This window comes from Anolis carolinensis, chromosome 3 (genome assembly GCF_035594765.1).
Source record: "Anolis carolinensis isolate JA03-04 chromosome 3, rAnoCar3.1.pri, whole genome shotgun sequence".
Lineage (NCBI taxonomy): Eukaryota > Metazoa > Chordata > Lepidosauria > Squamata > Dactyloidae > Anolis > Anolis carolinensis.
This window is the reverse complement of record NC_085843.1, coordinates 146,245,731-146,272,850: the sequence shown is the minus strand read 5'-3', so window position 1 is coordinate 146,272,850 and position 27,120 is coordinate 146,245,731. Positions and strand designations below refer to the sequence as shown.

Genomic DNA, 27,120 nt, shown 5'->3' with positions numbered 1-27,120 from the left:
GCTGGAGCAGCTATCTATGGCACTGACAGTCTAATTATTATAATATATACAATCATGGAATCTGCAAAAAGGAGTTAAGGAAATAATAGTATATAAACCTGTGCAAAGTTATGTGGTTGTATGTCAATACGAGGGAAGCTAAACAGGTGCCTCTCAACTGAATTATTCAGCTCAAGAAAAGAGGGCTATGCAAAGAAGCAGCAGGCACCAATAAATGTCCTTGTCTCCTCCCAAGTGCCTTTCAATCCATCAGAGTATGGAGAGAGAGAAAAAATGTTTTACAGATTGTGCCATCAGTGGGGGATAGCCAGGAATCACCCCACTTATCACTGTTTAAATCCAATTTATCTGTCTCTAATGATTAGGGTTGAATCACACAATCACAAATCTTAATTGCATGGCCTTGCAAACATGGGGAGATGTTTTAAGATGTAAAGGGTTTTTTATGCCATCAAAGCTTAAATCCTCTCTAAGACTTTATCATTAATGATATTAACAGGCCTAATCATCTTATTACTTGTATTAGAATCTTGACAAAAGCAGATTTGGGGAAGAGGGGGAGAGAGATTTGTATCTTCAGGGTGTAGCACCATGAATGTTAACAGCTTGTGGGTTGAATGAGATATGTTATGTCATAGATTAATTCATACGAAGTGTAACCTTGCTTTTGGACTGGGAGGGGGAGAGAAAGCAAAGAAAGAAAGAAAAAAAGAAATATATGTTTTTTTTATTTAAAAAAAGCACCATCCCTTTTGTTTCAAGAAGCAATATCAGATTAGAAAATGGCTTGCCTTTTCCATGAATGAGCAATATATCACTGTGTGAAAGGAAACAAACCTTTAATGTTAGCGTTAAAAAAAAAGATTGCCTCATATTAAACTGCACTTTGAATAACCTTCAATGTTTACCTAGGGATGGTACCTGAACATCAAAAAGAAGTACTAAGCTTCAGCAAGAATCCAACTAAACTTTATAAACCTCTTTGTCCTCCTCCTTTCTGTTTCTACTGATTCACCTGTCTGTCTATTCCGAACAGTCACTCAAAGAGTGATGTGAGGAGACATCCTACTTGCTTTGTCCTCTACTTCTTGCCACCTGTTATTGCTGCATTTATTGAATTGCAGAATAGTGAGAGGGAGGGAAGAGTTTTATTCAGATCCCTGCCAAAGTATATACAGACAGTCCCTGAGTTACAAACATCTGATTTACAAATGACTCATAATTAAGAATGCTGGTGACACAACAGGAAATGAGAGAAATCTACCTCTAAGAAGGGAAATTCACTTCTGGAAGAGTTATCGAGGGGAAAAGGTGTCTCTATCTTTATCACTACAAGCCACATTTCTCAAACCACAAGCCACATTTCTCAAAATCCTCCACTTCATTCTCCTCGAAGCTGTGCAGCACACCACGTTGCTATGATCTGAAGCAGTATATGTGGGGGCCACTAAGCCTGTGCTGTGTTCTGGCATCCTGTGCCACATGCAAAGCCTCCTGATCTCTGACCATAAAAAATATGCCCTTCCTACAATGTATTTTACATTTCCTAGGTTATGTAACCTTGAAAAAAAGAGAATAAAAACTATGTTAATATGTATCTTTTATAGAACTATATTTTAATATGTGTGTTCGTAGATTTTTTGCACACACACAAAATATAAGACTCTGCATGTTGAATTACATGTTTGGAGATGGAACAGGTTTCCACCCAGTTCCCACTATCTACTTTTGGTCTCCTTTCCCTTTGAAAGCAGGAGCCAAAGATCCAAACTGATACAAATATTCAAGATTTTCTTCCTGTGTGTCTGTTTCCTTTCATGTATGTTCATGGGAATCTTTCTAAAATGTGGGAGAAAGAGGTCAGGTCATGATTCTTAGGCCTTTATTTTAATCATAGGTTAATTCATAAGACTATACCTATTTGGAAACTTAAGCTAAAAGTCAAAACACATGCCTCCACATGTATCCCATTGAGCTGACATTTAGTATTCAAATAGGGTTCAACATGTGTTTCATCTAGTTTCAACCTGATGTTTTTCAGATGTTTTAGACTACTAAATCTATGACTATGCTACCTGAGAATGATAGGAAATCTAGTGCAACACATCTCGAGGATACCAACTGCTATATTCTAAAGGTCATACTTCACATTAAGAACCTGTCATTGTATCCAGAACTTTGGAATACAAAGCCAAGAAACACAACTGTTTTTCTGTGGAACATTCCATAAAAAATAAATGAAGATTTAGTGCCAGGAATATTAAAAGAACACCAGTGCTATTATTGATTTCTGAAACAAATTGTAAGACAGGCTTTCATGAAATCTCCCAATGCTGACACCTACTTCTTTCAACTTATGAGCACATCTCCATTTCTAAATGGTAACTAAAGACTTTTATGAATAATAAGATAGCTGAGCCTCCAATTCATATATGCATTTTTTTTAAAAAATCATATATTTTATTAACTTAAAGCTATGCTTGGAATCACTAGCTACTACCGTGTTTCCCCGAAAATAAGACCTCCCCAAAGAATAAGACCTAGCAGGTTTTGGGGGGATTGCCAGATATAAGGCCTCCCCTGAAAGTAAGACCTTGTCACGACCCAGGCGGCAGAGGCACCAATAACCATACACAGAGGCCAGAATCTAACTAATATCTTTATTGAAGGAATATATAAAGTTAATAAAAACAAGTATAGAAAATAGTCCAGAATTAGACCCTTCAGGAAAGGTCAGAATTAGTCCAAAAAAGCAATGTCCAATAAGAAATATTAAGGTCCAAAGTTGTAATCCAATAACCGAAACACTCACTTTGCCAAGCAAAGTGAGGGGAGATGACAAGGTCCTTTAGTCCATAAAACTTGAACGTGGCTAGGAAATAACTTGACACTTGAAACAAGGCTTGAACGTGGAACAAGGTAACTAAGAACAAGAACAAGGTCCGTGGAATAACTTGGTAAAATCCGTGAAACAAGGCAAGGATTAGTCCTGGGAAACAAGGCAAAGTCCGTAGGTAAACAAAGGCTGGGAAGCAAGGCGAAGGCTGGATAGCAAGGCAAGGCTTGAGCTGAAGCGAGGCTTGAATCGGAGCGCGCTGTCCAGACACAACTCGCTCCGTAGGCTGACGAATTGACTCCGCGAAGTTGCTACGCGGGCAAAACACCTATATAGAGTCCAACTTTCTCACCAAAGCGGTTCTCTGGGAATCAGAAACGAAAGCTAAACTCTGAGACCAGATGTTAAACTCCTCAAAGATTCTCACGAGAACCAGTGTTAATTGGCAACATTCTTAGCTGCTATCCTCGCACTCCTGCGCGAAGCTGAATCCAAACTTCTCTGTTGTTTACAAAACTCCCGGCGCAAGAACACGGGAGAAGAAGGCTCTGGGGTTGTTTGACATACTTCTGGGGCACAACTTTCTTGCAGGTGCAAGGTTCCCAGATCTGCCTGGGAAAGATCAGGCTGAGAGGAATCCAGTTCAGACTGGGAAGGTAAAAAACCCAAGTTTTCATCTTCATCAGGAATTGCAATGTCCTGAGCAGGACTACAAGGCCCATGGTTCATCATACTATCCCCCTCCTCAGGGCCCCTCCCAAACTGGGGTCCTCTCCCCGAGGCGCGAGGTCGCGGTTTGGTGGGATAGGTCAGATGGAAGCGACGGGTTAGATCAGGAGCATGGACTGTGGAGGCGTCTTCCCAAGAGCGTTCCTCAGGGCCAAAACCCACCCAGTCAATGAGATATTGTAGGCGGCGGCGATGAAAGCGAGAATCCAAAATGTCCTCAACCTCGAACTCCTCCTCCCCATTCATCAAAACAGGAGGGGGGGCCGGTTGGTCTGTATCAGGACGCACACCATCCGCCGGAAGGAGCAGGGAACGGTGAAACACTGGGTGAATGCGCATTGAACGCGGAAGTTGGAGTTTGAAAGTCACGGGGTTTAATTGCGCCACCACTGGATAGGGGCCAATGAAGCGGGCATCTAACTTCCGGCATGGGCGGTGGGAGGGCAGGAAGCGAGTGGACAGAAAAACCCGATCTCCTACCTTGATTTCGGGCCCCGGCTGGCGGTGTTTGTCAGCGTGGCGTTTATAGTCCTCCTTGGCTTGGTCCAGTTGCTGGAGCAAAAGTTGTTGCACCGCTGTGAGTTCCTGCAGCCAATCCTCTGCTGCGGGAACTTCTGAAGTTTCAATGACAGGGGGAAAGAAACGTGGATGGAAACCGTAGTTTGCAAAGAACGGCGTTTCTTTTGTAGAAGCTTGAACTCCATTATTGTAGGCAAACTCAGACAGTGGTAACAGAGAAGCCCAATTGTCCTGTTGGTAGTTTACATAACAGCGAAGATACTGCTCCAAAGTGGCATTGGTGCGCTCCGTTTGCCCATCTGTTTGGGGATGATGAGCTGAAGATAAGCGAGAGTCTATGCCCAGTAGTTTTTGCAGTGCCTTCCAAAAACGAGAGGTGAATTGAGATCCACGGTCTGTGACTAAACTCTTGGGCAATCCATGTAGTCTGAAAACATGCTGAAGAAATAGATCCGCAGTTTCTTTGGCCGTGGGGAGGCCTTCGCAGGGAATGAAATGGGCTAACTTGGTGAATAGGTCCACCACCACTAAGATCGTGGTGAATCCACAGGAAGGTGGTAGGTCAGTGATGAAATCCGCGGAAATTATTTCCCATGGGCGAGATGGGGTAGGAAGGGGGTGTAAAAGCCCTGAGGGCTTCTCCCTTCGTATCTTGGAGCGCTGGCATACTGGGCAGGTGTTGACATATTTTTCCACATCCTTGCGGATCTTGGGCCACCAAAAATCTCTTAGGATCAAATGCATGGTTTTAAATAGTCCGAAGTGTCCTGCTGGTTTGCAGTCATGACACAGACGAAGCGCTTTTTCCCTGCCCGGTCCGGGTGGGATATAAACATGATTTCTATAGCAGAGCAGCCCATCTTTAAGCGAAAAGGGAAAATGCAGACCTTGGCGAAGTTGGTCCTGCGCCCAGGCATCTGCTTGCTGACTAGCCCTGATTTCTTGAGCACAGATGGGTCCTGGAGTAGGAGAAGTTGAACCAATGGGACTGGATTTGGTGTTCCCCACAGTGAGCGTGGCAAAGTTCTCAGGTTGTAGCAGTTGGGATTCAAAGGTCTCCTTGCGTCCTGCAGCGTATTCCGGTTTACGTGACAGGGCGTCTGCTTGCTTGGTTTGAGCTGGGGTCACATAATGGATCTGGAAGTTGAAACGTTCAAAGAATAAAGCCCAACGTTGCTGCCTCTGATTTAGTTTGCGGGCAGTTCTTAGATGTTCTAGATTACGATGATCAGTGTGGACTTCAATGGGGAATTTGGCCCCTTCTAGCCAATGTCTCCAAGTTTCAAAGGCTGCCTTTATGGCCAGTAGTTCTTTTTCCCAAATGGTGTAATTCCTCTCTGGTGTGGTTAGTTGACGAGAATAAAAGGCACAGGGGTGGAGGTGATCTCCCACCGGTTGTAAGAGTACAGCCCCAATTGCCACATCAGAGGCGTCCGCTTGCACCACAAAAGGGGTTCCAGGATTTGGGTGCTGTAGAATTGGCTGGGAGGTGAATAGTTTCTTCAGTTGCTGGAACCCTTTCTCTGCTTGATCAGTCCAGCGGAAAGGCTGCTTTCCACGGATGCAGCTAGTGATGGGGTCGGACCAGCGGGCAAAATCTGGAATGAACTTGCGGTAGTAGTTCGCGAACCCCAAGAAACGCTGCACCTCTTTCTTGTTAGTTGGCGCCCGCCATTCCAATACTGCTGAAACTTTGGCTGGATCCATGGAAAGCCCTAGAGGCGAGATGCGGTAGCCAAGGAAATCTACCTCTTGTAGATCAAAAGCGCATTTTTCTAGCTTGGCATAAAGTCCATGATCCCGCAATCGTTGCAACACCAATTTGACGTGGTTCTCATGTTCTGATTGTGATCTGGAAAACACCAAAAAATCGTCCAGGTAGATTATCAAGAATCTGTCTAGATAGTCCTGAAAAATATCGTTGACAAAATGCTGGAACGTTGCGGGAGCTCCGCATAAACCGAAATTCATAACTCGGGACTCGAATAATCCGAATTTAGTCTGGAAGGCGGTCTTCCACTCGTCCCCTTCTCTGATGCGAACTAGATTATAAGCCCCCCGAAGATCCAGCTTGGTGTAGACCTTGGCTCCTCGAAGTCGGTCCAGTAGATCCGAGATTAAGGGCAGGGGATAGCTGTTCCGCTTGGTGATATTGTTCAATGCTCTGTAGTCCACCACCAAGCGTAATTCCCCTGACTTCTTCTTCACAAACATCACTGGGGAGGCGGCTGGGGATTGAGAGGGTCTGATGAACCCCTTGCGAAGGTTTGTCTCTAAGAATTCCCTGAGAGCTTCTTGCTCTGGTTCAGTCAGGGAGTAGAGATGCCCTCGCGGGATCGGGGCCCCCTCCACCAAGTCAATGGCACAGTCATAAGGTCTATGTGGGGGTAATTTTTCGGCTTCTTTCTCATTGAATACATCCCAATACTCGGAGTACTTCTTTGGCAAGGTGATGATGGGCTCGGAGTCTGTGGCATGGCATACCTTGGCTACGAGGCAATGGTTTTGGCAGTACGGTGAAGCAAACTGCAGTTCTCTGTTGGACCAGGAAATGTTAGGGTCGTGAAGTGTCAGCCATGGAATTCCCAAAATCACAGGGAAATGGGGAACCTCGGTAACAAAGAAGGAAATCTCTTCCATATGTTCCCTTATCCACATCCTGGTGGGTTCCGACCACTGGCTTACGGGGCCCGTCTTGAGGGGACGGCCGTCTATGGCTTGCACCACACGGGCATTCTTGAAATCATGATATTGTAATCCCAGAGAGTCGGCATACTCTCTATCGATGAAATTGTTGGTAGCTCCAGAGTCTATCATGGCGTGGATCATGACGGGTCCCCTTTTTGCTGACCATAATGTGACCACGAGAAGGAACAGGACCCCGGTTGGCGGCTCTTGGATGGATTTTTTGACCGGGTTGGCGAGCCTCTCTACACCCGGTCGTTGGCTTCCCCCGCCGGCTGTGTGCCAGTCGGCTCAGACGCCTTCGACTCCGTGGAGGACGCCGCCGCAAGACGGGCGGCAGGCTTCCCTTTGGCTGGGCACTCTCTGGCGAAATGGCCCCCGTTCCCGCAGTACCAGCAGAGGTTCAAGCGTTGACGACGGGCCTTCTCGGCGGCATCTAGTCTGGGACGCACATTGCCCAACTGCATCGGCACCTCCTCGCCTCCTCTGGGGTATGGGGTTGGCGGCGGGGGTCTCCACACCGGACGTGGCTGAACACTGGCGGGAGCGGGGGGTTTTGCCCCGGCTCTACCGCCCTGGCCTCGAACCCATTGTTTTCTGTTGGCAATCATGACTTCAGCCCGTAAACATTGATCAATGAGTGCCTCGAGGGTCTGGGGAGGATCCACCTTGGAGATTTCTTCCAGCATTTCAATGTTGAGACCCTCCCGAAATTGTCCTCTGAGGGCTACATCGTTCCAGCCGGTGTTGTGGGCCAGCACGCGGAACTCGGCTATGTACTGAGACATGGGTCTGTCTCCTTGAAGGAGGCGCCGGAGTTTGTGACCGGCTGCCTCCAAATTGTCCTCGATTCCCCAGGTCTCCTTAAGGTGATCCAAGAAGCGTTGTGCTGAATTTAGGTGGGGGGAGGCTTGATCAAACAGGGCCGTCGCCCAGCTAGCCGCTGGTCCATCTAGAAGACTGTAGACCCACGCCACCTTGATGTCTTCTTGGGGAAACTCGGCATCACGGGCCTCTAGATAAGCTTGACATTGGCGGCGGAAAACATGAACCTTAGCAGCTTCTCCAGAAAACTTGGTAGGCAACGCCATGGCCGGGAGGCGAACTCCGCGCTCCCTCAACCCTTTTATTTCTCCATCCTGCGCGTTGAGTCTGTCACGGATGCGGTCCACTTCGTCCTTGCTGATGGTGTAGCTGAGCGGCTGTCCAGCCGGCGCGGCTCCGGTAGACATCCTGGCCTCGGTTAGTTGGTGCTTATGGGTGGCGGAGTCAAACTGTCACGACCCAGGCGGCAGAGGCACCAATAACCATACACAGAGGCCAGAATCTAACTAATATCTTTATTGAAGGAATATATAAAGTTAATAAAAACAAGTATAGAAAATAGTCCAGAATTAGACCCTTCAGGAAAGGTCAGAATTAGTCCAAAAAAGCAATGTCCAATAAGAAATATTAAGGTCCAAAGTTGTAATCCAATAACCGAAACACTCACTTTGCCAAGCAAAGTGAGGGGAGATGACAAGGTCCTTTAGTCCATAAAACTTGAACGTGGCTAGGAAATAACTTGACACTTGAAACAAGGCTTGAACGTGGAACAAGGTAACTAAGAACAAGAACAAGGTCCGTGGAATAACTTGGTAAAATCCGTGAAACAAGGCAAGGATTAGTCCTGGGAAACAAGGCAAAGTCCGTAGGTAAACAAAGGCTGGGAAGCAAGGCGAAGGCTGGATAGCAAGGCAAGGCTTGAGCTGAAGCGAGGCTTGAATCGGAGCGCGCTGTCCAGACACAACTCGCTCCGTAGGCTGACGAATTGACTCCGCGAAGTTGCTACGCGGGCAAAACACCTATATAGAGTCCAACTTTCTCACCAAAGCGGTTCTCTGGGAATCAGAAACGAAAGCTAAACTCTGAGACCAGATGTTAAACTCCTCAAAGATTCTCACGAGAACCAGTGTTAATTGGCAACATTCTTAGCTGCTATCCTCGCACTCCTGCGCGAAGCTGAATCCAAACTTCTCTGTTGTTTACAAAACTCCCGGCGCAAGAACACGGGAGAAGAAGGCTCTGGGGTTGTTTGACATACTTCTGGGGCACAACTTTCTTGCAGGTGCAAGGTTCCCAGATCTGCCTGGGAAAGATCAGGCTGAGAGGAATCCAGTTCAGACTGGGAAGGTAAAAAACCCAAGTTTTCATCTTCATCAGGAATTGCAATGTCCTGAGCAGGACTACAAGGCCCATGGTTCATCATAGACCTAGCAACTAAGGCTGCAGCAGAGTTCCATTGGGAAGCATGGCTGCCGGGCAGAACCAGCACTCATACACACACCGGAGGGAGGGAGGGAGGGAAAGTGCTTGCTTTCTGTGCCTCCCTCCCTCCCTGCCTTGCCTTGCCTGTCCCCCAGCTGAAGCTTGAAAAACCTTCAGTGGCTGCTACTGCGCTGCCGTTTCTTCCTTCCTTCCGTCTCCCTCCTGGCCATGCTGCCTTGCTTCCCAAAGGCTTCTGATTGGCTCCTGGAGCCAGGGCAAGGGAGGGTGGGAGGGAGGGAAGGAAGAGGGCTTTCGTCCTGCTGCTTTCGCTCCTTAAAGGTACAGGACGCATTGGAATTCTCCTCTCATCTTCCTATCCTATGCCATGAAACTGATTATTTTATACTATTATTCTATTGCCATATTATTATCATCATATTCTGTTACTATTATTATATCCCATTATTATATTATCCTATTAATATATTTTAAATCATTATATTATATTTTTCTATTATTATTATTATATCATTATATTATTATTCTATTATTCTATTATATTTTCATATTATTATATTATTATTCTGTTATTATTAAATTCCATTTTATATTACCCTATTAATATATTTTATATCATTATATTCTATACTATTATTATATTATATTATATTATTATTTTATTATTATTAGCATATTCTGTTATTATTATTATATCCCATTTTATATTATCCTATTAATATATTTTATATCATTCTATTCCATTCTATTATTCTATTATATTATCCTATTATTATTATATTATTATGCTATTCTGTTATTATATCCCATTATTATATTATCCTATTAATACCATATTATTATCATTTTCTGTTATTATTATATCCTATATTATATTATCTCATTAATATATTGTATATCATTATATTATTATTATATTATCATATTATTATTATAGTATATTATATTATTCATCATTCATGACTACATTGAAACTAGAATAGAGAGAAATCAGCGTGGAAACCTTGTGAAACCTAAACTGCAAGAGGTACCATAGATTGTTGCACATGTAAATAATGGTAGTAACAAGAAATTCTTGATAGGATTCATAGTTTGTCTGGTTATGCTGGTTTGCGATGACAACTACTTTACAGTATATAATAAATGTTCATTTTGTTGTTCAACAATAAATGTGAGCTCTTCTTCATGGAAAAATAAGACATCCCCTGAAAATAAGACCTAGTGCATCTTTGGGAGCAAAAATTAATATAAGACCCTGTCTTATTTTCGGGGAAACAGGGTACTTAGCCATTTTAAAGATATTATTGTTAAATTTTAAGTCCTGGATAAATTTGGGACTAGAATATCTGAGTAAATAGTTTGTCCCATCCAGATCTATTTGACCACTATTATCATGATCATAGTCATTTTTCAATGTGGCACATCATGCAGACTACTGAGGTCCATCTGGCGACAACCTGTAACACCACTTTTCTTGAAGGCACCCTCTCTCAAGAATGCTGTCATCTAGAAGTACAACCTGTTCCATCTCTGATAGCAAGCAAATCCTATCTCGCTCAGAATGTGACTCTTAATTAAGCCTGTTTTACCCTGTAACTTCAAGAAAAACTATGAAAACCTCTGAGGATGCCTGCCATAGATGTGGGCGAAACGTCAAGAGAGAATACTTCTGGAACATACAGCCCAGAAAACATACAACAACCCTGTGATCCCAGCCATGAAAGCCTTCGACAACACATTATGACAATAGAGCTGAAGTATGACAAGTTACAACAAGCTGGTGAGGATTTAAGCATATTTCTGGTGGCAGAATGCAGCACAGTCTGTAAGTATATATAGACCCATCATCCAAAGGATTGCCATTGAGTGATAAATTGTCCACAGGAATGGTACATGCAGCAAAAGTGATAGTAGTTCAGGGACCATGCCAATAAGATCTCCAAGGTGATTTTGTAATTTTAGTTTATAGTTTGTTTTGGCTACCTTGAATAATTTATATTGCAGATTTCTTATTTCTCCATGGTTTCTTTGTTTCATAAAGAGCAGATGTGTTGTGTGAGATATGTAGAGAAACAATGTTTTAAAATAATCAGATTTGCAAAGCTCCCACTCAAATGCAAACTTTTCAGCTTTTCAAAGGAGTAAACATCTTTCAACATCCTTTGTTGTCTTCACAATAACTTGGACTTATGGTGTCCCTAGCAGATTTATAGATTTATTCAGAAGACGTTTGACATTGCCTTTCTCTAAGGATGAGGCCCCTTTTACACTGACATATAGTCCAGTTTCTGGTCCCATATTATCAAGTTTGAACTGGATTATATGGCCATGTAGATCCAGCCCAGAAAGTGCAACTTGCCCAGGATCATCCATGGCTGAGCAGGAATTCATTTACACGCTCACTATAATGCAGAATGAAATGCATTATATGGTCAATGTAGACTCATATAATCCAGTTCAATGCCATTCAACTGAATTATATTAGCCTACATTGACCATATAATGCAGTACAATCTGCATTATATGGTCAGTTGGAGTCTTAGTCCAAGGCATAAACCACAGTACTAAGTTGACTTCATGCAAGATAACGCAATACAACAACCGGATATGGGATTGCTATGTAAAAAAAAAAAAAAAACAACCATTCACATAATTTTTCACCTTTTGTCTCCAGCCACCCTGGGGGTACACTTAATTAATACACGTTGAAGTCTCATATAATGAGGGAAACATACTTAAAGAGGGAGGGGGGTGAGCTTTTGCGGTGCCTTCCATTTATAGCAACAGATTTTCATAGAGTGTGACCTTCTGCCAAAGAAGCAGCTGTATGAAAATAATGACCTGCCAAAACTTTAATTAGAAAACAGCTCTGTTTTTTTAAAGATTTCATTTTCAAATAAAAGTTTTACTTCAGTATAAACTATTAGCAGTAATAGATACAGTTATACCACCTAACTACCTTCTGTTCTACAAAGCTGTGACAAAGTGTTCTTATTTTCTTGTCTTGGATGTTTAAGATGCATTGTAATTTTTGACACAGAAAACTATTTTCATTGGGTGACTGTCATTTTCTAAAACAGGGATATCAATATCTTTAGCTTCAGTTTCCACCACCTCAGACAACTGACATTTACATTAAAACAGAATATTTAAATCCTGTTAAAGCCATGTTATATTGTTACACAGTTTTCTTCCAACCAATATATGCCCTTTTGATATGGTTTTTTTATATATATAAATCCATTATGCTACATTTCTGTTGCTACTGAGGAAATGAATTCATATACAGATTGAATGTTGGTTATTCAAAATGCTTGGGACTAGAAGTGTTTTGGATTTGGGATTTTTTTTTCAGAGTTTGAAATATGCATATACACAATAAGCTGTCTTGGATATGAGACCCATGTCTAAACAAAACAAAAATCATGCACATTTCCTATGCACCTTGTACATATAGCTTGGAGGTAATTTTATACACAATATTTGTAACAATTTTATATATAAAAGAAAGTTTGGGTTTTAAAGACCACAAGCATATGTTTTAGAATTTGGGGAAAGGGATGTTCAAATTGTATACACAAGTATGAACATTCACATTATTATTATTATTATTATTATTATTATTATTATTATTATTATTATCCTGTCTTTCTCCCCATAGGTGGCTAACATTTATCCGCATTAAAGAGTTTAAAAAGAGCAATACAAAAGTTAAAATAAAAAAAATAATAACCGTGTGGTAAAAATAGAATTTAAATACAGCAAATACATTAAAATGACCTTTAAAATTTATACACACCCCAATCCCACCCACCCTCCCTAGAGCCCCCCCTTACCCATCCCCAAAAGCCTGTTGTCAGAGGAAGGTCTTGACCTGTTTGTGGAAGGCCAGCAGGAATGGGGCTGTTCTGGTTTCTCTTGGGAGGGAGTTCTGCAGCCTGGGAACAGCCACCAAAGACCTTCTCCTGTGTTCCCACCAATCGTGCTTGACCAGGAGAAGGTCCGCTCCAGTAGATTGTAGATGTCTCCCAGGTTCATAGAAAGAGATATGTCCTTCAGATAACCTGGACTGGAGCCATATAGGGTTTTGTGGGTCAAAACCAAGAAATTGAATTGTGCTCGGAAGCGTGTTGGCAGCCATTTGAGTTGTCGCAACAGAGGAGTTGTATGCTCCCTGTAGCCAGTCCCAGTTAGCAATCTGGCTACTGCTCTTTGGACCAACTGAAGTTTCTGAGCACTTTTCAAAGGCAGCCTCAAGTAGAGTGCATTACAATAGTCCAGCCAGGATGTAGCCAAGGCATGCACCACTGTGGCCAGATCTGACTATATATTTAAATACAGAATGCATTTTACGTTTTATTTTCAAAATGATCTTTGCAAACTATTTTTTCTCAAAGTATGCCTTCTAAAAACACTAATTATGTACATTTTTTGCTTTAATCTTTTGTGCTTTTCTTCCAGCAATTACATACATTTTAATATATTTTTTGCCAATTCTGGGGTACCAAATCATCTGTGAGGATGATTGAGTAGTTTTCTGAGTTATATTGAAGAACAAGTATAGACATTTTGTTTATTAGTCATACTAGATTTTATCCAAAGTCCATTGAGGGCTAAATTCACCTACAGAATACAGGAAACAAATAAAAATGAATTCAGCCTAAGGTTATTATTATTATTAATGAACTTTAGGGTCTTGCTGTGAAACATTGTCAGGTAACCTTAGACTTGTAAAGACACGGGGGGAGTTTGAAGCAGAAAAAGCTATAGTATTGTTGTGAACTTTGTTTTGTTTTTAGGCTTGAGACTTATAGTACTATATCTAATTATTTTTTTCAGAGATTGAACAAGGAGGAGTCTGGGACATACTTCCCCCACAACTGTACAAGAGCGTTTTTCTAGACAGTGCTGGATGGCAGTCTATATGGAATCCAGGATGAGTAGGGGCTATACCTCAGCATCACTGTGCAGCTACAGACCTCTAACAAAACTATGCTGGAAGAATGTGAATCTTAAAATTTAAAACACATTTGATGGCTATCTCTTCAAGCAGGTCTACCCGTCCAGTTTTAATCATGAATTTTAAACTCATATCTTGTGTTCACTACATTGTAATCATTTATTTGTGTATTTTAATATATGTATTTTGTTGAAATATGTTTTAATATGTGTTTTGTATATAATGATTATGTTTTTAGCTATGTTGCAACCTGCCTCGAGGCACGAGGAGAGGTGGGTTAGGAAAAAATCAATAATAATAATAATCCAGCATATCTATCTTGTTTGCTGTGTCATAATAAAATAATTGACATTGACAAAATTACGATCTGCCAACTGCAAAAGGCCACCTTACTGGGATCTGCACATATCATCCGAAAATACATCACACAGTCCTAGACACTTGGGAAGTGTTCGACTTGTGATTTTGTGAAATGAAATCCAGCATGTCTATCTTGTTTGCTGTGTCATACAACGTCGTTGTGTCAATAATAATAATAATAATAATAATAATAATAATAGGAAATTGGTCTGTGTCATCAAAACCCTCTCATCACAAGAAAATGGACTCACTACATGTCAATGAGAATCTCTTAGAATTTTATCATACAAAACTAAAGGGCAACTACAGCAGAATAAAACTACATTTTGATTGAACTTATCACACAATGTTGTGGCTTTCCTGTAGTCACACTTTGCCTGAATTGTGATTGTATTGTCTCTTTCCAATGACGGGAAGAAACCATCATATTGTTCTTTCTTCCCTGGTCTTCCTTCCATGTTAATATTCTTCCTCTGCAGTCTTGGTATTGTGAAGAAGAGGAAGGTTGAATAAAGATGCTGAAGTTGCATATAGGAAAAAAAAAACAGCATGCATGTGCTGGGTACAGGAAACATTTGTAAGAAGCAAGATTGTACAGAAGATTGACTACAGGGATTAATATTTTGAAAAATGCTAGCATTGTGCAATTGTGCCAAATGTGGAACAAATTGTTTCAATATCTGTATGTTTCAGTTTACTTTAGCAACACATATGTGACAAGACAAAAAGGCTGGTGCTGAAAGTCCTCACTGTTCCTTTTCATGATTATGGCGCAGTGACACCTTCAGCCACCATCATGATTTCACTGATCAAGCAATAAAACATCCCTAAACATGCAGTTTTATCATCTAAGAATTCTACCAACTAGAGGTTTCACCCCAAAGCAATGCCAAATGCAAACCATTCTTCATTCTTTGTAAAAACATAATTTGGACCTTCAGTGTTTTGGCCTACAAGTTCCATCAACATGGCCATAGGAAAACGTGTCTTGGACCTGTAGGCCAAAACATCTTCAGGACAAAATTTACCTAGTGCAGTCTGAGAACATCGGGGCCCCTTCTACACTATCATATAATGCAGATGATCAAGTCAGATAATCCACATTAACTGCTTTGAACTGGATTATATGAGTCTACACTGCCATATAATCTAGTTCAAAGCAGATAATCTGGATTTTATATGGCAGTGTAGAATGGGCCTGAGGGAATAGTCAAGGGAAGATGGATGAAGATTATTTTAGTTCCTTTCCAGTTATTTTTGAGAGTTGCCAGTGGGATAGATCAGGTTTTATTCTAGCCTTAATATCTCATAGATCATTTGCAGTGTCATTTCTCAAAGGTAGTGAAAAAATATTCACAAAATAGTGATTGGGCTTTTAGCAAAGGACAGAGATCATCTAACACATACACACACAGGGACGCACAGTACACAGTACACAGGGAGGGAGCGCAAGAATGACATCTGAGATTTGTTTATTGCAAAAGGATGGCAGAAATGTAGCAGCTATAAGATTTCATTTCCAATATATCTAACCTACATTTGATTTTATCATCTATCTCCAGTCTCATAAACATTCCAAGCTGCTAAGTACCATAAGAAGTCTGCATGGTGCTGGGTTTTAATTTATTCTATTTTGATTATTTCTAACTCTGGAAGGGGGGGGTGGGTTGTAAAACATTCTTCACTGTAATTAACTAAATATGTAAATAAATCTTCTCTGGCCATGATCACATTCCATCACATAATATAAGCCTAAGTAAATTATAGCAAAAATGTGGCATTGAAATACAAAATGAATTGTTGGTTCTTCAGACATGGAAGATATGTTAACACAGTAGGAAAAAAAATACAACAAAGTCGAAAGCTCACAAAAGAGTGATACCTTTATTAGCCAGTCAAAGCGCAGTAGAGAATAAGAAATGCCAGTGGTCAGAGAGTATGCAAAGGCACAAGGAATCATATTATAATCCACATATGCTTTATTTCAGAGGATGCTTCTCTTTGCCTTCTTCTGAGACTGAAAGTCACTTGCTCAAGGTCACCCAGTGGGTTTCCATGGGTGAGCAGGGATTCAACCCCTAGTCCACAGGTTTGTACAATTAAACTTCAAAGCCAGTATCATTTTTCTCATACTATTTTCAGTTTCTATGGATGGTTTGAAAGCTGAACAGTGAGAAAAGCAGACAGAGGCCCAATCTGCACTGTCATATAATGCAGTTTCATAACATAGTCTAACTGCATTGAACTGTATTAAATGGCAGTATAAATGGGGCCTGGCAAAAACAACCTATGCATTTCAAATATGGTGCTGGAGGAGAGTTAATAAATGAACCCAATAGCAAATGCTAATTAATGGACCCAATCACAAATCAAGCCTTGAAGGCTCATTAGGAAGTAAAAATATCTAAACCGAGGCTATCATACTGTTGACCTATGAAGAGACAATGTGACCCACTGGGGAAAATATTATGTTGAGAAAAGTGTACAAGTAGAAAATCTGATTACAGAAAGATAAATTCTGTCAGGGAAACAAGGGCTACCCTGAGTTTGTAAGACCTGAGCCGGTCTTGAGAGTCTTTTGTTCACAGGGTTATCATAAATCAAAGCCAACATGAGCACAAATAATCCCCTAAAATAGAAAACAAACAAAGCCGAACCCCATGCTTTTGGGGAAAATTCATATCTTTTTCTGTAGTCCTGTTCTTTCTTTTGGATATCTCTTTCTTTCCCCCACTTTTCTCCTGCATATAGGTAAACTGACCCAAATAAGAGGTCACGTAATGAAGATAATGGACACTACATAATGGCTGTTAGTATATGGAGAAATGAATGAAAATAACTGACAATTAATGTCTGTCAATTTTGGCTGCATGATAATATAACTGAGTGACAGGACAAAGGATCGATGTAAACCATAGGCAATCATTTTCACAAGGAATACCATTTTTTTAAAAAAATAAGAGGCATTTAATTTGTACAGCTAAACTTTTATAGACAGTTGTAACAACATACCCTTATCTATAATCAAAATGACTGTAGTCCTTTTTTGATTCTTTCACTATCCATTTTTTAAAAGTCACAAACAACATTTTTTCCACATAAGAGTTAAAAAAAAACTTGTCTGAAATGGTCTGATATATATGTGGTCTGATGTATATGGTATCATTTTTCACACAGAAAGTCTATGATTGAAGTCTTTTCCTTTTTAATTGGATCAATGCATCATTTACATTGCCAATGCTATAATTAGTTTATCCTCAATCACTGAGATACTATAATTGCACTAAGGAAACTCTAAAAACATCACCATGTGTATGTGTAAAAAGATAGAAAATATACTGTATATACTCAAGTGTAAGCTGAGTTTTTCAGCCCTTCTTTAGGGCTGAAAAAAGCCCCCCTCGGCTTATACTCGAGTGAGGATCCTGGTCGGCTTATATTCAGGTGGGCTTATACTCGAGTATATAGGGTTCATTTATTATTTTCCCTATTATTGTTATTATTACATGTATTATTTTACTCTAGTATAATTATTACATGTATTATTTTACTCTATTATTAGTTACTATTACATTTATTATTTTACTCTTATTATATATATATATATTATTTTACTCTATTATTATTATTACATTTAATATTTAACTAGTATTTAGTATTATTGGAAGGATACATAAGCATATTGAAGGCAGTTAGAATAATGATTTAATCAGAGTTGGACACTCTTATCTTACATTATAGCTTTATTCAAAAACATTTCACCTACTGATACCTGAAGTAATGTAATTTTATTGGTATCTATTTTTATTTTGAAATTTACCAGTAGCGGCTGCATTTCCCACCCTCGGCTTATACTCGAGTCAATAAGTTTTCCCAGTTTTTGTGATAAAATTGGGTGCCTCAGTTTATATTCGGGTCGGCTTATCCTCGAGTATATACAGTATATTCAGACTGATAGGAGATTGCACCTGAATTCAGTAATCCAACCACCCCCATTCATATTATCATTGTGGATCAGAAGCTCCACATTCACCTCTAATTTCACTGTAACTGCAATCTGGCAATACCCATTGCCAACAAAATATATTTCAATATTAGAATAAATATTTCATTCTGCATCTTTACCTTTCCTCTACCCCCTTCCCAACTACCAAAACCCAAGTCCCTGAAAGTCCTGACTCTACACTACTTCACTTCCTTTGAGATGAAAACAATGACTATGTAAAGAGTTTTTGTTTTTAGTTTTGCTCCAAATGAAAACCTCATTCTGTTTCAGAGGTACTGCCATAGTTTGAAAAACAAGCTGATTATTTTTCCCTGTGAGTTTCAACAGGGCTGGCCCAAGACATGGTGCTGCCTGAGGCAGAGCAGCAAATTGCCCCTCTTCCACCCTCCTTCTGAAATGTACACACACACTGAAGTCAAGGGGCACAGTTTCTAAAAACAACCAAGTTATTTTAAAGCTGGAGGAAGAAAACCCCAAAGCACTTCTACCTCCTTGGCAGTAAAGAAACAAAAAGCAATAAATTAAATAGCAATTTGCTGCCTTTACATGACATCCACAATCTACTGCCTGCAGTAGCTATCTCACTCTGTGTTTAATGGCCCTGAATTCCAGCATTCATAATTTTCAGTATGACCCCTCTGTCATACAATGGATTTTATATTCAAGGTACTTGCTTGTGTTTTGAGAAAATTACTCCAAGTTAGTAATGGAGAAGGAGAACTAATTTACATGGCAAGCCTGAAATCAGAAAGAACCCACCAATGCACTTGTTTTGTATAACATCTTAGTTGTGAGAGACTTAAGACAAGTTCTAGTGTCCTTGAAACAAAGCAACTGTGTCCCATCAAGCCAGCACAGAAGCTGGGAAAGCCTTCAAGGCATCGAGAAGAAATATGCTGCACATACTTCCTGAGAAATCCCTTAATGGCGAGAATACCTTGAAGTGTATGTCAACATCTTTCGTTGGTTTTATGAAAAACAAGAAGATAAGAACAACAGAATATTTGATTATTCTTTTCTTTTTGCAAATGAAAAATGCTGCTGTGGCCCTGGAAATTGGAACAGCACTGAATTAGGTCAGCAAGCATAAATGGAGTGAGGACAAATGTTCCTGGGTACTCTGAATGCCACATTTTATTTCCAGGAGAACAGCTGAAACTATTGGAAGCATCGTTTCTCTCGCTCTCTACACTTTCCAGCTAAAGGCACTCCAGGAGTTAAAAGGACAGTCCAGCCAGAGGGCTTGGCTCTATTTTCTTCCTTCTCAAACAAGACCAAGAAGCTAAATTGCCTTTTAAAATGCAAAGAACATCACTCTTCATTTTCTTTGCCTCTTTCAACTTTCCAGTCTGCTTCAGCGCAATAGATTGTTTCCCTAGCTTTCCTGCCATCCTTTAATGCAATATACTAAATCTTGGCACAATTTCCATTTGGAATATGGAGAGTCTGAGAACGGAAGAGGAAAAGGTTGAGAACATAGTCGAGAGATCAGCATAGACTTCCTATTAGCAGAGTTTGCATGGATTACTTTACTGGACAGCTGCTTCCAGAATTTCCCAGCCAGAATTGCAATATTTTAGGAAAGGAATATTTTACTTTCTACCTATTTGAAAACACCAAAACATTTAGGACTTACTAAGGGGTGGGGGTGACATAATGAAGTTAATACTATGAATAATGTCAAAACATAGGGTGCAACATTCTACACACTGTAGAATAAATGCAGTTTAATACCATTATAACTGTCATATCTCAATGTTATGGAATGATGCGATCTTTAATTTTACAAGGCCTTAGCTTCTATTGCCAAATGTCACAAAACTACAACTTCCAGGATTCCATAGTATTGAGTCATGGTGGTTAAAGTGGTATCAAACTGCATTAATACCACAGTGCAAATTCACCTACCTTGCTACTGAATGAAGATGTACCATATATTCTCAAGTATAAGTTGCGTTTTCAGCCCTTTTTTAGAGCTGAAAAACCTCCCCTCGGCTTACATACGGGTGAGGGTCCTGGCCAGTTCATATTTGGGTTGGATTATACTTGAGTATATAGGAAATCAGAGTTTGACAGTCTTATTTTAAAATACAGTTTTATGTAAATATTCAAAAACATTTAACCTACTGATGCCTCAATTAATGTAATTTTATTGGCATCTATTTTTATTTTTGAAATTTACCAGGAGCTGCTGTATTTCCCACCCTTGTCTTATACTCAAGGCAATATGTTTTCCCATTTTTTTGTGGTAAAATTAAGTGCCTCGGCTTATATTCGGGTCGGCTTATACTCGACTATATACGGTATTTTTGATGCTTATTTTGATGTAGGTGTACAGAAGCAATAATGAAGAAAGCATGGGAGCAGACCTAAGAACTGACAAAAGGAAGTGCTTCTTCATGTGAATATGTTAGTCCAATTACAAAGTCTCTGTCACAATATATGCTGATTAATGCTAGCTGGGAAGAACTTTAAAGAAGGCAAGGCAGGTTCATGGAGGGCTGCTATAAAAATTGCTATTAACTAGGATTACTAATTGGAGTCCCCTTATAAAAAGGCCATATACCTCTGAACACTGCATACTGGAAACAAACAAGGTAAGTCACATTTGTGTTCAGGTCATTAATTTCATGAGGATCCTTCTGGCTGCTGATGGAAACCAAATGACAATTCTTGCATGCTGTACTGTGCATTATCTATCCACAAGCTTTACTGACTTTTTTTTAATGAATGATTCACTGAAGCATTGGTGTGATCGAAAATCCTAATTTCACAGGCTGCATGTAAGAGTACCCACTCTCTTCCTAAAGCATACCATTTTATTAATTCAATATCAGGTTTTGCTACCCTATCTCCCAATATGTTATTAAACCTCATTTAAAGATCCAGGAAGAAAACAAAAAAAAAAAAGATAGGAATATATTTTTATATAGATGGATGGTGACGCACAACAACAACATCTCATACTGTGATCAATAGAAGAATGCCGAAAACAATACGATTAATGTCCTGGAGGGTGAAAAAAAGTAGATGTGGCATTTCCCCCATTTATTAATATTATTATGAGCTGTTTCATAGAGAAAAAAATTAACATTTAAAGAGTTGTGTGGGATGCTAAATAGGTGTTTATAAAACATGATACATTTCTCAGAGTATCAAACATTATTGGTATCAATGGCTGATTGTCTGATTCAGCATGTAATTAGTCCAAGACTGTTGACATTATGCGAGCATTGCATCAACATTAGTCTTGCCACAGTGCCTCTATATATATTTATTGAAATATGGTTGGCAGCACTGCAGTGTAAGATTTTTGAAATCAGGTAACAAAATTGTCAGCCCTGGTATTGCTCAGAACTCTCTTTACAATCAATGAAATCCTTTAAATCTTTACTTAAGCTTTAAATCTTCTTAAAATAATTGTATTAATCAGATAACACCCCTCCACCCTCAAATCACATAGTTTTTACAGATACAATTAAATGTAAATGGAAAATAAAGATCAAGGAAAAGACATCTAGTTCCTCCTTCCACAGAAAATAGGTGTGGATTTGAATGAAGACCTGTTGAATCACATGGACCTCCAAATGCAGTCTTTAATGATAGTCTGATACTCAGGTATATAGTCTCAGTGACAAGTAGTATTTCTATACATCACATCCCTCCTTGTTGTGTGACTTCAAGTCATTTATGCCTTATGGAAGTCCTTAGGTTCATGAGATTTTCTTGTCAGAATTTGTTCAGAGGAGTGTGATTTGACCAAGTTCACCCAGTGGGTTTTGATTTATGAGTGGGGATTCAAATGCTGGCTTTCAGTGTAGCTCAGCGATTCCCAAAATGGGTGCTACCGCCCCCTGATGGGCGCTGGATCAATCCAGGGGGGCGGGGCCAGAGCCTCTTCCCAAGTGTCGGAGACAGGGTTGAGCACCTGAGGCGCCTGTTAGGACACACAGGGGGCGGGGCTAGAGAAGTGGGCATGGATTCTTCCCAAGAGCCCGAGACAGGGCTGAGAATCTATACCTCTCCTGAGGCACTTGTTGGAACACAAAGGGCGGAGCTAGGGAAGGGGGCGGGGCCTCTTCCTAAGAGTGCAAGACAGGGCTGAGCCTCTGTATACCTCCCCTGAGGCTCTTGTTAGAACACAGGGGCGGGGTATGGAGGTTCAGCCCCATCAGGCACTTGGGAAGAGGCCCTGCCCCTCCTCTAGCCCCACCTCCTGTGTCCTGGCAGGCATCGCAGGACAGGGATAGAAGCTCAACCCTGCCTCAGAGCTCATAACTCTAGCCATAACAGTCCTGGCCACCCATTTGTGGCCCCACCTACCTCCCCTCGAAGCCCTGCATCTTGGACTAGGGGAGAGGCTCAGCCCCGCCCTCTTGAGCAGATGCCACGCCCACCCCTCTAAGCCACACCCACCTTTCCAGGGGGCACTGGGTAGTATTTTTTCTGGAAAGGGGACGGTAGGCCAAATAAGTTTGGGAACCACTGATGTAGCTAAATTGCATAATATGAGCTGATAGAGAATCTCTTCACACATCGGAAGAGGGCACATGCCCTCCCTCCTTCCCCATCACATGCATCCATCAAATGGGAGAAAGGGTGCATGGCTGCATTGTCCTTTCCCGCATCACAAAGGGGGGAAAGAAACCCCTGGTGGTGCAATGGATTAAACCCTTGTACCATCAGGACTACTGACCGACAGGTTGGCAGTTCGAATCCAGGGAGAGTGGATGAGCTCCTTCTTTCATCTTCAGCTCCCCATCCAGTGACATGAGAGAAGCCTCCCACAATGATGGTAAAACATCAAACATCCGAGCATCCCCTGGGTAACATCCTTGCAGACGGCCAATTCTCTCACACCAGAAGCCACTTGAAATTTCTCAAGCTGCTCCTGACACGATTAGGGGGGAAAGAGCCATAAGATGCTACCCCAAACCCACTTACTTCTCTGTTGATGATGAGGAAGCGTCTTGCAACACTTCTTTGGAACTTGGAGGGTAAATGGGGCAGGGTCTGCCAAGCATCATGTTATGGCATTTGTCAGGGACCGTCTCCAAGGTGCTTCAAAGGGGCAAAAAGTCCTAGCATGATGAAGTGGTATATAATACAGTTTGATCTGCATTAAAATTAGAGTGTAGATGGGATTTTAGTCCAATGCACAAATCATTACACAGTGATGACCACATTCTTTCTTTTTATGGCAATATGGACTGCTTGTGTATTCACATGCTTAAACTAAAAAGAAATCCACCTCTCGTTGTCTAAATGGAGTAATTCCTTGGGAATCCTCTAAACTTTTTTATGTGAGTAAAATTTTAATATAACAAATGAATTTTTAGTCCAGGCTGGATCTACACGGCCATATAATCCAGTACTTGATCCCAGATTATCTGCTTTGAATTGGATTATATGAGTCTACACTGTCATATAATCCAGTTCAAAGCAGATAATCTGGGATCAGAAAATGAATCGTATGGCAGTGTAGAAGGGGCCCAGATACCAGAATGCAGGTTACATATTCATTGCAGAAGGAGCATTAAGCTTACGCCTTTTATCGCTCAAATGTGATGTCTCAACAAATTAGATTGCAAGGCCAAACAGCAGCAAATGTGACTGGAAAAATGCCATTTGTTCAATAAAAACTTAATAGTTTCAACATGAAATAAGCTTCCAGCATTGACTTTTGGAAATATGAGAACATGAATGACATGTGCTCACTACCTCAGTGCAAGCCTAACCATTTTGTGTTGAATTAACAGAAATAATTCAGATATGAGTCAGCAGATGTTGGAACTAGGAGGAATATTTTGGGCCCCTGTAAAAACAATCTGCATGTCAGACAGATGCAGCTCTAACTAGGTCACCACAAACCAAATCCATATATCTGTACGAGGAAGTCTAAAGTTTTCTGATCCAATGTTTAGATATGTTTCAAAAGCTTTGGTAATGGTTATCAGTCAATGAAATAATAACTCCATACATGTAAACAGGGTCACTTTATTACTTATGCAATTATAAGTATAATATGGGTCACTTTATTACTTATGCAATTATACCTGGAGATGACCAAATATGGGGAGTACTCTGTTGTAGGATCAGCTGGAGCAGTAGGTTCCTACCAGATTTCCTCCCCCACTTCCCCTGGACAATAACCTGACCCCCCAGGAAAATAGACCAATCTGGGTTGCCCACTGACTGGCCATTTCCTGGAAAGCCAACGTGAAGGTCAAACCACCAAATCAGATAACTTTTGTTAAGAATGAAACCTTCTCAGTTATGTGTCATGTGGCATGTAGGGCAGTTCCAGAGATGTACCCTTCACGAAATGCATGTCATTGGTGTTCACCACATTCCTACTTTTCTACCCATTACTTGTTAAATGACTGCCTAGTTAGGCCAATTAACACTTCCCCAAATCATTATAGAGCAGGCATAAAAAAGGAAAAGTGGGGAGAAGTGGTGAATCTAATTGGTTGTCATGATGTGACTCGTTCATGCTCAAACACACATAGTCAATAACCTAGTCCAGAGGTCATACACAGAGAGTTTTTGAATCAAAGCCTAAATCCACAGATTTTGTGCAAGTAAGTCAGTTTCCATGTTCTGAGGTCAAACAAGCCAGTAAGTAACAGTATAACAGTAAGACAGAATCCAAAGTAGTTAAGTCCAGTTCTAGTCCAGGGTTCATGAAGCCAGTCACACAACAAGTTCATGATAACATCATCCACAAAGACGTTGCCATCAGCTACAAGGCTCTAAACTCAAGAGTTTTATGCCAAGGCCACAGGTATTGCTTGTGGATAGCCTGTTTCTCAGCTAATCTGGCAGACCTACATAATTGAGTTTGCTCTTTGCGAAGTTGCACATAAGAAGGAACAGTCAACTGTTAAGCAGATTACCCTGAAGTGCTGGCTTCTGCTTGCTCCTTCTGTTGGGACTGCAACTGCTAAGGGTTTTCCTTATACAGCTACTACACTTTGCTGCAGGCTTCTGAAAGCCATTAGTCTGCAATTCTAACCATTTATCCTTGCTGCCAGAGCTGACCAGGACACTGGTCTTAAAGCAACCAGAAATCTTACATTATATAAGAGGTGGTGAGACAAAATTCCAGAAACCAATGAGGCCCTGTGAGGGGTAGAGTAGTTGTATATAGCCTCTGCATCCTACCAACACCACATATATAACTATGACCTACATTCATTGGAGGCCAGCAAAGATGCTTGTTCCAGCTAGAAAACATCCTTAGCCCATCTTCAGGATAACTACATGGACATGTATTTGTTCAGTTCTTTCTACACCATTCCCTGCAGTGTACTTGCTTCTGCTCCAGTAGCATGCAACATCACCATGATTATACTGTATCTTTATGCTGTTACCACAATCTACATACTGATAATGAGTGAGTGGTAACAGTAGTAAGCAGTGACTGGCCCTGCCAAGGAGGCCGGAGCAGGATTTTCCATAAAGGTTGGAAGGGGTAAATTCTAAGAAGTGTTATTACCGTAACCTGGAGTGTTCTGAATGTGTAATGGCTCATTTCAAGCCACAGCATGAATTGGATGGTGGAGCCACTTAAGTCTACCCAGTGGGGGGTGGGGAAGATGGCATGGACACCTTTACTTCTAAAACACTAGTGAAGTATTAATTTTTGCTGCAAGTGCACAGCTCAGGATTCTGATGTCCTAGCGATGCTGACTTTTAATGAGCAAGGTAATAGTAGCCTACTGTTCAGCACTGGAGGGGGTAATCTCATCAGCACTGTGGTCTAGGGTAGTTGTCTAGAAGCGATACTTCTTAAAGCATCAGGTTTCCCCCTTTCATATCCTAGTTAATTTGGTGCTTGGCATCTGCTTAAGTCATTACTGTATCCTCATCAGTATAATTAGTACCCGCTGGCTGCCCTACGACTGGAAATTCACAGTCCACATTTCACAGCTCCCTTCAGTGCTTTGGGGGCACAGATCAGCAGCTCACTCTTTCTGCTTTGATGTCTGTGCCCTGTGCCAACAACTCCAAAAGATGCAGGTCTAATGAATTGGCTTTAATGGTCCTCTTATCCACTTAAATGGCTTTGTTTTAATTGGTTGTGCTACCCTATGTCCAGAACTACACTGAAAAGTTCACGGCATACATGCTAATGGTCCCTTTCTAATTACTGCATAATGTACAAAGGTCTGACAGAGCAATTTCAGAGGGTAGGGTCTATCATTACTAATTCTCTTTATATTTAATTTGACAAAATTGCTACAATTGTGCAAAATGAGTGAGACTGAAAGTATTTAAATCCAAACAATGCTATACATATAAATATATAACTTGAGTTTTGCCAGATTTTTTTTTAAAAAAAGAAGATTAGTTTTCTCTTTTTCTCAATTTAACCACAAGCACCTGCAAATTCAGCTCTCATACACTCCCTTAAGTGTACTTAACTTTCATGGATCACCTCTCTGGGGCTGAACTCTACTGATATTCTAGCTTCATTTACTGAATGAAAAGAGTAATGGCTGTACAATTTACCAGCAAGCATAGTCACAAACTCCCATCTAGGAGTAAAAGGAATAAACAGGCAAACAATCAGGTGAAGTGGGAGCACTGTCTCCACAAGACTTTATTTTTCTCCTATTGTTTCTATTGTTCTTGTACTATTTACTGACACCATTGATAATGCAGAGACAAGTCACATAGACCACATCACTGTTATTTTGAATGTGCTAGACTTTTGTCTATTTCACTGTGTTGACTCCAAATGACTAAGAACCT

General features: G+C 40.7%; 1 protein-coding gene and 1 long non-coding RNA gene across 9 annotated transcripts in view; both read right to left on the bottom strand.

The window, feature by feature from the left end:
- pcdh9 (protocadherin 9) overlaps positions 1-27,120 on the bottom strand; it is a 984,999-nt gene that overhangs the window by 411,516 nt on the left and 546,363 nt on the right. The window lies entirely within an intron of this gene.
- Positions 239-12,736, bottom strand: LOC134298017 (uncharacterized). Its single transcript, XR_010004987.1, has 2 exons — positions 9,022-12,736; positions 239-2,593 (listed from the first exon to the last, which is right to left on the bottom strand). It is a non-coding gene; the product is annotated as an uncharacterized LOC134298017 (long non-coding RNA).